Source organism: Nuphar pumila, chromosome 1 (assembly GCF_984573655.1).
Source record: "Nuphar pumila chromosome 1, dmNupPumi1.hap1.1, whole genome shotgun sequence".
NCBI lineage: Eukaryota > Viridiplantae > Streptophyta > Magnoliopsida > Nymphaeales > Nymphaeaceae > Nuphar > Nuphar pumila.
In genome coordinates, this window is record NC_143249.1 from 86092219 (window position 1) to 86104504 (window position 12286).

Consider the following 12286-nt stretch of genomic DNA (forward strand, 5'->3'; position numbering starts at 1 on the left):
CATGGCTCTCTTCCTCCAAACCCTCCATCGCGGAATCACCTTCTTCCTCCTCCGCCCATCTCCAACCAATCTCTTCTCAAACCTTCCTCTCCTTCCTTAAAAGGGCACTTAGGAAAACCCTAAGGCCATCAGCTATCACCCCCGCACCCCTTTGTTTCATCTTCTTCCTTCTTCTCATTCGTTATCGCCCCTTCACTTGCCCTTCGCAACTCTCCTTCTCCAACGGCGCCGAGGAGTCATCGCTCCTTCTTCGGTCGAAGCCCAATGACCAGGATTAAGGAAATCGAGTTCCTAAAAGCAACTACAGGAGTCCGATCGATTCCAGCCCTCTTTGGTGTAAACCTCAGCAACAAGGGCGCGATAAATAATCCCTTGCCTTTTTCTCTTTTGTCTTTGATCTTTCAACTTGTTTTTCTTTTCTTTGTTTCCCCAATAAAAGCATTGTTAGTAGTGTCGATCTGCTTATAGCAAGATCGACCCACATACGTGCGATAGCAAAAGGGAATCCCTCATTCCAATATTTTCTTTTCTTTTCTTTTGTTTTGTTTTATTGCTTTGTTGTTGACGATTAATTCCATTTAGCTCTAATCTACATTTGTTTCCTGTGTGATTCACGGAGTAGCATTTTATTCTCTTGTCTTTTTACATGTTATTCTCAGTATGCTATGCATTTTTCCCTTAGTTTTAAGTTCGATATGTCTTGGGAAGCTGCTGGTTGTTCAGGAATAGTCGAAACACCCTTCAATACCTTGATCTTTATCACATCAATCCACCAATTCAGCATGGTGTAGTTTGATTTCATGATGTCTTCATCCATGCTCTGAAATACATCAAGAATAGGTATGTTTGAAATATGCTTTTTAATTAGAATATCAATGTCCAGAACTTTGCATAAATGTCCAATCGATTTCGCAGTTGCAGGTTTGATGTCCATTACTTTTTTTTTCTATATTGCATTTCGTCAGATGTCATGGAGTTAATTTTTTTGTTGCTGAATAAACTGATTGTTTTGCTAGTGAATGTCGGCTCTTGGAGCTGTTTGACCCAACCCTTTGATGATATTCCTGCTCTTTTACCATCCTTTTGCAATTCAGGGCTACATGGTTATTGTCAAAACAATATGCTAGTCTTTTACAATTCATGACTATCTTGTTTTCCTACCTTCTTTCGTTGATTAAATGTCAAGACTACTCGTTTCCTCTGTCATTCGAAGCAAATCTGGAATCATAAATCTGTGGCGAATATCTGATCTGCTAAATAACTTAAAGTTGAGTGTTATGATAACACGATGGCCCCAACCAATAAATCGCAGGTCCTGGAATGAGTACAGAGATTAAATGCAAAAAATCTCGGTATATCTTGTAATGCTCTTCATGGCCCTGATAATCTGATGGCTACAAATCTCCAGATGTTATGAACTTCCCTAGGGGTATTACTCATGTCAGCATCAGAAAGGGATTTATTTCCTGTCTTGCTTCTTTTGGTCTGAATTTGTCAGGTGCTCTATTAGTGAAAGGCCACTGCAGAGTTTTGTTCATCTGCTGCAAAGATGAGGTGTTAAAAATCTGATGTGATCTGCAAACATTCAGATAATCGGTGTTCTAAATCACGTTGTCAGATGCCAATTTAGATCTGACCTTGATGATCGTGACCGCTTGCTGATTGGTCATAAAAAAAGAAAAAGAAAATATATATCAAAGGTTAAAAATCGATCTTAGAGAAGGTTTTATTTTAAGATACCCCAGGAGCATAACCACTCATTGTGATATGATTATAAACTCCAGTCTCTAAAATCTGAAGTTATTTCACTGACATTTGATGGATTTAATAAATGTTGCTGGTTTACCCTGCAGAATTTTAAGAATTAGTTCATGTTGTTACAGAGAACGTGGCTCTTGTATACATTTCTGCTAATATGCCTGTGTTCCGGGCCCAGATGTCACTGGAAGGTTTGTACTTACTTATGTAGCATTTTTTTTTGGGTCATCTGCTAAACATTTAGTTTGATTTAAGAGCACTATTGATTCTTCTTTGAGGTTGTCGATCCATAAATGTATTTCTGGATCCTTGAGCCTAAACCTCGTGAGATGCTATCGTCCTTGGGGATCGGTTTTGCTGTCAAGTTGATCTTCTGAAACATAGGTGAGGAACTGCCTCACGACCTACTCAAATTGATGTTAATGGAGCTTGGTTGGCTATGTGGAATGTAGCGCATGACTGGATAATAATTGTCAGACTTAATTTCAAGCTTGTATATGTCTTCGTTTCCTGTAATTTCTGCTGACTCTGCATTCTATCATGCCTACTTTTAAGGCAAATCCTCTCACCCCAGGGTTTTAAAGAAGCGATACGTTATTCAGCTTGCTTTCAGCTACTTATTAGCATGTTTGGGATTACTTGGGCTCGTAATGGTAGGACCTGAGACTTCAATCTTACCTGGACTAAATAGCTCAGATATTTCAGGGAATAATCTTACAAGAATTCATTCAGGAAGTGATCTGATTCTCGATTCAAGGACCGGAGTTCTTAATTTGTCAAACATCTGAAATACCAGTTAGTGCAGAATCCTCCTGAATTGCTGAACAACAGAGTTCAATCTGTTATATCAAGCTCTGATCACAGGTGGAATAAGACTGCTGGGCAATGCTCGGTGGCTGAATAAGCAAACGCAGAGCATATCTCCCCTTCTCTGCATTCCTGCAACCCTGGTAAGTGTTTCGAATCTCCAAAATTTGATGATCGATTACAGTAGACTTACAAGATAAATTTATGGTTCTCATAATGACCTCTCTAGTTATTAGCCACTTACTTCAGCATATACTTTATAAGCCCCACAATTTTTCTGAAGGATTTTAAATGATATATATATTTCACGATTGGGAAATTCTTGTTTCGGCATCAGCATTGCTCGTAAATTTGGCAATTATCGCTTTCTGAGGTTCTGAATCACGTAGATTCGCTCTACGAGGTGATTCAGGGCGAACCGCGGTGAATCAAATCTCAATACTTGTGGATTATATTTATATTGTATTCATATGGGTTCGCTCCGAATTTGAAGCCTAAACGAGGAAACTATCTCGTTATTTCAAGTATTTGGCGAAAAAGGGGTATATCGGTAATTATGAGTCATACCGAGGCCCAATTTCACTGTAATTGAGAAATTAAATATACTTTATGATAATTTATACCTTAATTCATAAAATATAATTTGAAAATTTAATTTTTAAATTAGTTTAAATGAGTCCATTTAAATAATCATTGAATTGAGTTTTTATAAAAAAAAAAAAGTAAATTGCAAATTTGTAAAAACCTTGAAGTGGGTTTTTGAAAACATTTTTACATGGGGTGGGTTTTGGCATTTAGAAAAGGTTTGGCATGGGCCCCACCTCAGCCCATGTCATTTTAAGGGTTTATGAAAAACATATTTACAAAAAAACCTCTTTTCAAAAGAAGATTTTGAAAAGCTTGCAAAATCCAAACCTTGGGGCCTTAAAAAGGATTTGTTTTATAAGTGGATGGGCTCAGCCCACGATTTGGGGGAGAAGGCTGGGTGACCCTTAGGGGGTAGCCCCTACTTGTTTAAAAAAAAAAATATTAAAAAAAAAAGGAGGGAATGGCGATTTTTTTTGGCTTGACCTTGACTTTGAAAGGTCAAGGCCAACCACTCCCCTTAAATTAAGGGGAGTGGTTGGGGCCACCCTTGACCCCCCCCCCCCCCCCATAGGTCCTTCTAGCTAAGGTGGGGCATGGGAGAGGGAGGCCACCCATCTCCCCTCCTTCCCTCCCCACCCTCCATCTCTCTTTCCCCTTTTTAAACAAGGGAAAAGAAGAGAGAGAGGGTCGACACCCTCTCTCTTCTTCCTCTCTTCTCCAACTCTCTTTCCTCCCTCCTTCAAGTTGCAGTCCAGCTGGGCCAACCCAACACCAAGGTGAGTCTCCCCTTTTCATGCATTTTCCTTTTACTTCTAAATTTTTTTTTATCATGTTCGTTGTTTTTTTGTACATATTGGATGGAACGCCCCTTTGGGGGCTGGTGCTTGGAAGGGCATTGAGCTGAGCCTTTCCAAGGCCAGCCCAGGTTCTTTTTGGAGGCCTCGCTGGGCCCACAGCTTGTGGGCTGGGCTCGTTGCAGACCTTGCAACGAGTTCCCGGACTGACCCAAGGTTGGTCAGTCCAGGCTTCTTCCATTTTGGCTGGGCCGACTGCAGCTTGGGCTGCAGTTTGGGCGTGCAGCAGTCCCAGTTGGACTGTTGTAGCCCACGGCTTGGCAGGGTGGTCTGGGCCACCCTGGACCCGGACCCACCCGGGGTGGACCCATCTGCAAGGTGAGCCCACCATTGATAAGCCCCCCCCCCCTTTGTTGGCCCAAACGCACCACCCAGGTGCCTTAGCACCCGGAGGTTTTGGATTGGGTCTGACCTGCGTGATCAAGGGCCACAGCCCTGGTCCGAGCCACCATTTGGCTCGAACCAGGGGCCTGTGCAGGCCCACTTTTTGCCCCCTTGCTCGCTGCTTAGGAGCAGCTGAGGGTAGGGTGCGCGTGGCACCCGGGCCACCTTCTTGGCGCACCCACATTGTAGGCGCGCCAGGCTGGTGCGTCCTGGCTCAGCCCTGGGCTGGGTTAAGCTAGGTGCTACAGACCTAGGTGTGATCATCGCAAAATTTTTCCTCTCTTGGTATTTCTCTCTCTTCCTTCTCTTTTTTCTTTCCAACCCCTATTTCCTCCTTTTTGAAGGGAGAAAATAAAAGACAGAAAAGAATATAGAAGATAAAAGAAAAGAAAGAAGAGAAGAGGAACTCTTTTGCGGGGTCTCACTTGACCTTGATTTGAAAATATTTAGAAAATTACTCGCCTCCGTTTTGAAAATATTGCGGGAAAATGGAGAGACGAGATTCGCTCGTCGGTATGAGGTTCGACCGTTCCTGGCGCCTTTACCAGGGGTAATTGATCCAAGGATCGAATTTATGCCTTTTTGCTTTGCCTAAATATTATCTAAGAATTTATCCTAAGTCTAAATGCACAAAGAATCATGCTTGTGCAATGCAAGGATGTATGCTCTCTTGAAAGATGTTTTGAAAATTTCTAAGTTTTTCTGAGATGAATTTGATGATAGAATGAAGAAATGGTAGAATCTAACTTAGAACTTGAGATAGATCAGAGAAGTTCTAAGCCTTTGAAGTAATCAAAGTTGGAAGAATAAATCTTGATTTTGAGAGAGAGAATGATTTGAAGCTGAGAGAAAAGGGAAAAGGAGGGGAATTTCAAAGTCAGAAAATGGACTTTGAACTTAGATTTAGGAGAAGAGATAAAATTTGAGACGGAATTTGAATTTAAAATTTGAAATCAGGATGGATTTGAGAAATTCAAATGGTATTTAAAAATAGAAATGGATTTAGGAAGTTCAGATGAGATCTGAAATTGGAATTGGATTTGAAATCTAGAATTGGGAAATTGAATTGGATTCTGGATCCTAAATAGAATAGGATCCAAGATCTGGAATCCAAGAAGAATTTGGATTTTGAATCCTAAAATGGATTTTGGATCTGAAGATGGATTTAGGATCTGAAATCTGAGAAGATAGAGTTGGACTCTGGACCCTAAGATGGATTTTGGATCTGAAGTCTGAGATCCAAAGTGGAACTGGGTTCTGGATCCTAAAATGAAATTTGGATCTGAAGTCTAAGATCCAAAGTGGAACTAGATTCTGGATCCTAAAATGGATTTGGATCTAAAGTCTGAGATCCAAAGTGGAAGTTGAATTCTGAATCCTAAATGGATTGTGGATCTGAAGCCTGAGATGCAAAAAGTGTAGATTGTACTTGGAAATCTGGATCCAAGTTGGGATTAAGATCTAACTTTGGGTTCTGAAAGTCCAAATGGGATTTTTGAAGATGGATCTGGGTTTTGAAAAACCCAGATTAAATTTCAAACTTAGAAAAAGACTTGAATTTGGAATCAATCTCAAAACTTGGATTTTGAAGATAAGAAAATAGACTTGATTTTGAAATTTGAAATCAGAAGATGAATCAGAGGTTTCAAAGTTAAATTGAACTTTGAAAATGGAATTTTGAGATATTAAATTGAATTTGAATTTGAATCTTTGACAATGAATTTGGATTTTGATTTGAAAATTGAATTTTGAGTATACAAATGAATTTCAAAGTCAAATTGGACTTTGAATTTAAAGTTTGAATTGGGAATCAGAAGATGAATCAGAAATCTCAAAGTTAAATTGAACTTTGAAATTTGATTTGAATTAGAACTTGAATTTTGGATATACAAATGAATTTCAAAGTCAATTTGGACTTTGAATCTGAAGTTAGAATCTGAAAATGATATTTGAATTTGCAAGAGTGAAAATTGATTTGAGAAGTGAAGAAGATACCTGAAGGAAATCACTTGGATTTCTAAAAAAGAATTTTGAAAATACAATGCAACTCTATCCTAAATGATGAATGAATTTAAAGAATTTAAAATTGGATTTTGAAAAGCATATCTCATTCTTTAAATGAATTAAAATAAGATTGAAAATATAATACATCCTTGACTATGGTCATTGAATGTATTATATAATAATCATATTTCAATTCAAGTAAAGAATAAAATATATTTTGGTGCTTTTATAGAGTTTAAAATGAAATTAACTCTCAATATATCCTGACTATGGCCATTGATATATATTTTGAGTTAATTTTAAGTTAAACTCTGATAAAAGAAGAAAATATTTAAAAATATGATGATTTTTAGAAAGAGATCCAGTGTGGATCCAATGTTATTCCATAAAAGATGAAAATCCTAAGTTTTGTTCACATTCTGACTATGGTCATTGATGTAAATCATCAACTTAGGATTTAATCACCTCCTATTAGAATGGTGCACGTGCCATTCCTGTACCTATTGTGAATTTCTGGGGAAACAAAAGCGAAAAAAGTATGAAAACAAGCAATTTATGACATGTGTAATGCTAATACATTCTAATCTAGTGCTTGAAAGGTAAAGAACTCTCATTATACCTAGCAATTACAATTTGGAGTCAAATTTAAAATTACAAAAGCTTCTAATTTTAAGGAGGAATTTAACCCTTTGCTCTCTCCTGCAAAACAGAGTTAGCAAGGTACTACACATAGAAAAGGATGAAGGTACAATCTTAGAAATGAAAAAAAAAAGTGAATGTACTCATTTCTGTTCTAATGTGAACACCAATACAAAATCTTCCATGCTTATATTAACAATGAAATGCCCATATATATATATATATATATATATATATATATATATATATATATATATATATATATATATATATATGTGTGTGTGTGTGTGTGTGTGTGTGTGTGTGTGTGTAGACATAGCTAATGAGACAATGGCTTCTCAAGCCAATGGAAATCTATATGTGAGGAGGCACACTCATTACCTTTGTGTTTAATGAAGATACATATGATGAACTGTATACCGGAGGTATAACAATGATGAATATGTCTAGGTAAGGAAACAATAGATGAGTTGCTGAAAGTATAAATTTTTTTTTGATATGCTGTGAATATACAAGATGTAGCGAGAATTCACTTGATATGTAATGAACATGCCAAAAGGATGGATAGGGAAATGCTTCATGTATGCCTAAAGAGCTATAATGGCCTTGAGAGTTGCTATGATATGGAAATCATAATATGTTACAAGTGAAGATCAAATAAACCTACTGTGAAGATAGCCGATGGCATCAACAAGGGTGGACAGCGGCTAATGATGGTGATGGACATGGTGGCTTCAGCAATGCCCAGCATTGCTGCAGGTAAACGAATGTTGCAGCGATGCGTGGCATTGTTGTAAGTGTCTGTTGTGTTACAACAATGCTAAGCATTGCTGTAAGTGATTGGGTGTTACAGCAATGCTAAGCATTGCTGTAAGTGATGAATGGTGTTACAGCTAAGCATTGCTGTAAGTGACTGGGTGTTACAGCAATGCTAAGCATTGCTGTAAGTGATGAATAGTGGGTTATGTTGGAAAGCCTGTTAACGCAACTATAAAAAAAAAGACCCATCAACTAGAAGGCATTCAACTAAGTACAGTATCAGTGTTATTCTTGCTGACATCTAGATGCTTGAAGAACCCCTGAATGAAGGGTTAATGATATATGACGTAACAAAAAATTTCACCATCAGACCTATGCAGGAAACACAGGTTGCTGGAATCATATAAACAGACCAACGAACTTGACCCAGGGAGATGACACATGCCATCCCATAGTAACGATCGAATGCTCACGTGTTGGGTACAAAAATGCAATGAAGATATAAGTAAGCACAGGGGGGGCGGGGGACCAATGTGCAGATGTTGAATCCGGTGTAAATACTGATAAGCAAACATCAACTAGTATCTGAAATGCACACGCAAAATAACCAGTTAGCCTCAGCAGGTGGATAACCTGGTTTACCCAGCTTGATCTATCCCAGTATAACCTCTTGGTGAGCCACCTTCAACAGCAATTAATTAATTGGCGGCCTGATTCAACAGGTGAATTCCCAGAGGAGTTCAGCGAAAACTTCCATATGGTTGAACTTCCAGCTTCTTTCCTAAGTATGGCATGATCGATAAAAGAATGGTGGATGGTACATATGCAAAGATATACAAAATGTGCTGCAAAAGACAACGCATTTGTTTGTCGCAGAAGAATTGAATCCCACATAGGGAACTCGATGCACAGAGAATCTCTAAAATGCAAATTCCATGAGGTGGAAATATAACTATAAATGCAAATATGAGATTGATGATACTGATGGTGCCAAATTGAATACAGAAGAGAATTCAACACCTAGTAACTAAACACGTAAATAATAATAAAAAAAAAAGTGCAGGATTGTGAAAACACAGATATATATGGGGCTATAAGACATGATGAAGATGAACGAATGCTCAGAGACCGGGAGGGGGAAATGAGTCTATGGGCTTACCTGTTAATAACAAGGTGGTGGTTATTCGTGCCTTCTGGGATACACCTAAGCCTTGGTCGGGTATCTAATCAATCTTATTGTAATTTAGGCAACACCAAAAGTTAGTTAATAACAAAAAATGTTGGCGAATACAATTGCAAGCATAAACCAAGTAGCGAATGACAGGTCGGAGACTTGAAGTGCCTCTAGCGTCCATCTGTTATAGAAGGAGCCATTCCACATGTCTAATTTGTTCATTATTCTTGAAACAATGAACATACTCTTCAGAGACATATTGTGAACCATAATGCATAGAGGAGGCTGACATATGAAGGTGCCTTGGTGCAAACAGTCAGATATAAAACAACAATCGGACAACAATGCATATGTAGTGAAAGGAAAAAGAGATGTTGCAGACTCGTCAAGGGATTTGGGTAATCAATTGAAGTGAAATGTTGATGAACGGGATTTAGCACAGATCTGAAGCTAAAGAGCTTGCAGATCTGATGCCGAAGGGATATAGGGACTATCACGAAGCAGAGGGGATATGGAATAATAAAATGGAAATATTCCTATATGTATATAAGAATCTGAAATACAATAAAGTAATGAAAAACACAGGGTATACTACCCAGAAAGAAAAAAAAAACAAACAGTACTGGCCGACCACATCCCTAAGTTCTAGATTCTAACAGAATTTGGTTTAAAATCCCTTTTACATCTTTCTTAAGACTGGAAAACCATACAGGACATGCTAGTTGAAATGCCTGATTTGCATATAATACCCCTGAACATTTGACAGGCGGTAGTTCCCTTGATCCACGCCCAAAGAAAACACGCAAGGTGCTTCAATAGATCGTCCAATGAGAACAATAAGAGTGACTGGTGACCACGGATAGCAGGTAATATGGGGAAGGAAAATAATAAAAAAAAGGGGGGGAAGAAATCCATCTAACACCGATCTGCTGAACAGGGTCCTACGATGACCTTAACACTTCCCTAAAGAGCTCTAAACATCCCTTGGTGATGATGATCGTGATGACTCACTGATTTGGTCAGATATCATGGGTAGGAAAGACTAACTGAGATTGAACATAAAGCTAAAAAAAAAAAGGCTAGAGCACAACAAAATGCATGGTGGTGTGGAAAATAGAAGATGTAAGACGATGGTATGCTCACCTTAATGGATAAACTATGTAAAGGTTCATAATCAATGCCCTGGAATAAACTTGGAGACTACATACCATTTCTCGTTGGATTTAAATGCAAGCTCCAAAGTACAGATCTAATGCTAGAGCTATTAATTGCAAACTCAATTCATTGTAAATTTAAATAGTGACCGCAGTAGGGATACATGAATCAATCATGATACAAAATGAGAGATGAAAATGAGGAAATGATAACTTTAAACAGGAAATCAAGATCGATAGATGAACAAAATAAGAAAAACGAAACTCAAAAGGAATCATAAAAAAAAAGAAAGGAGGATCAAAGTGTAGGAACACAAATTCCATTATTATTGCACTGCGTAAACTGGTTTGTTCTATACAAATCAGATTTACAGGGTGTGCTTTCATTGGGACACAACATGAAAAAAAAAAATCATAGAGAGAAGAGGGAATACTCACCGTGAGTTTGATGAAATGAGAGAGGAGGAAGTGGTGACTACTGTAAGTCACTGCAAGGTGAGATCGACTCCCATAGCCTGCTTCAATTGAGAAAAGGAGAGTCTGACTTCGATCGGCTGCTACCAGGTAGGGTCGACCTCCTTCTTCAGTTGACTGGAAGAAGAAGAGAAGGGGGAGAAGAAGCAGAAGATGAAGAAGATTAGGAGAGGTAGGAGATAGATCGAGAAGGAAGAAATAGAGACTAGATTAGAGGATGAAGACTAGATGATGCCTAAGCCAGGAGGGGTGAAGACGGATGGTTAATCCTATTGTGTGCTCCCCTTTTAAAGAAAAAGAGGAGAATTCGAGAGAAAAATTGTTGGAGATGAATGGAGGAGAACCCAGGTGGTTAGCGATCGAAGGTTAAAACGAAAGGGGAGAGCCTGTGGCCATTGCATCTTTCCTCAATTTCCAAAGAGGGGGCTCATTTTCAGGATTTTTCTAAAAAAATGGTTTTTGATTTTCAAAAAGAGGTTTTAAGAGAAAGTTTTTAACAAAAAGTTTAAAAAGGAAGGTAAACTGCATAGTTTCTGTATTTTTTTTTTTTGTAAAAATTTACAAAAATAGGGGTTTTCTAAAAGTTTGGGTTTGATTTCCTCAAAAAAAAAAAAGAAGAGTTTGGATTCAAAATTTGAGAAGATTTTCAAGTTTTTGAACTCGAATTGAGAAATATAGAGCAATGAATTCGAACGGATGCCGGACGGACTGTCCCAGCCATTCAAAACTATTTTTGGTATTTTTATAATTTTAATTTTGAAAATTGGGCAACGAGGCTCAGATTCGTATCTTTTACCTGGATCTGGATCCGAAACTGAGTCAGATGTATAAAAATGAACTTAATTTCAATAAAATATGAGAAATAACTGGAGTTTGAATTTAAAACTGACTTGATTGCTCAGAAAATGGGGTCAGGGGCAAAAAGGGAATATTTACAACATTTTGAAAAATTTGGGGTGTTCACAGATGCCCCTCTTTGCTACTAAGCCGGTTGAAAGCCGAGCTTAGTGGCAAAGAAAACACTCCAAATTTTGAAAAATACCCCAGTCAGCAGATCTGAGCTGGGTATGGAAGAATTATTTCGAAAACATGGCTTTTCAGGCTTAAAACCTTATGCTGAATGGTTCTAGGAGGGACGAAATCCTCGAAAATGATAGGACTGAAAAAAAGGAGGAAATCGTGATGGGACTTCGGGCGAAGATCCCGAAATGGTGAAAAGATAAGAATTTTGATCAAGCCTCATGGGTTAGACGAGATCGACCTCTTGGAATGACTCAGGTTTTAGCCCTTAACCTGGATGGGACGAAGATAGATCAAGGTAATTCGGATGGGGAAAGGAATATAAGCGGACCTCGATGGGACATTTTTGAGAGGAATGCCTCGTGAGATGAAATTTAAGCATGATCCTTTTCTGGATGGAGGTACGGAGCATGGATTCCTTTGTGGGGAAGACCATGATGGGATGAGAGGATTACCTCATCGAAAACGAGGTTCAGGTTTAACCCAAACCTGAAAAGGAAAATATCTCGTGAAACGAGATTCAGGCTTAACCCTTAACCTGAAAGGGACAACCATACAGAATCCTCGAACGAGAAAGCCGTGATGAGACAATGAAGTGCATCGCCAAAGCGAGATTCAGGTTTAACCCTTGACCTGAGTGGGGAAAACCGTACAAATTCCTCGAATAAAGA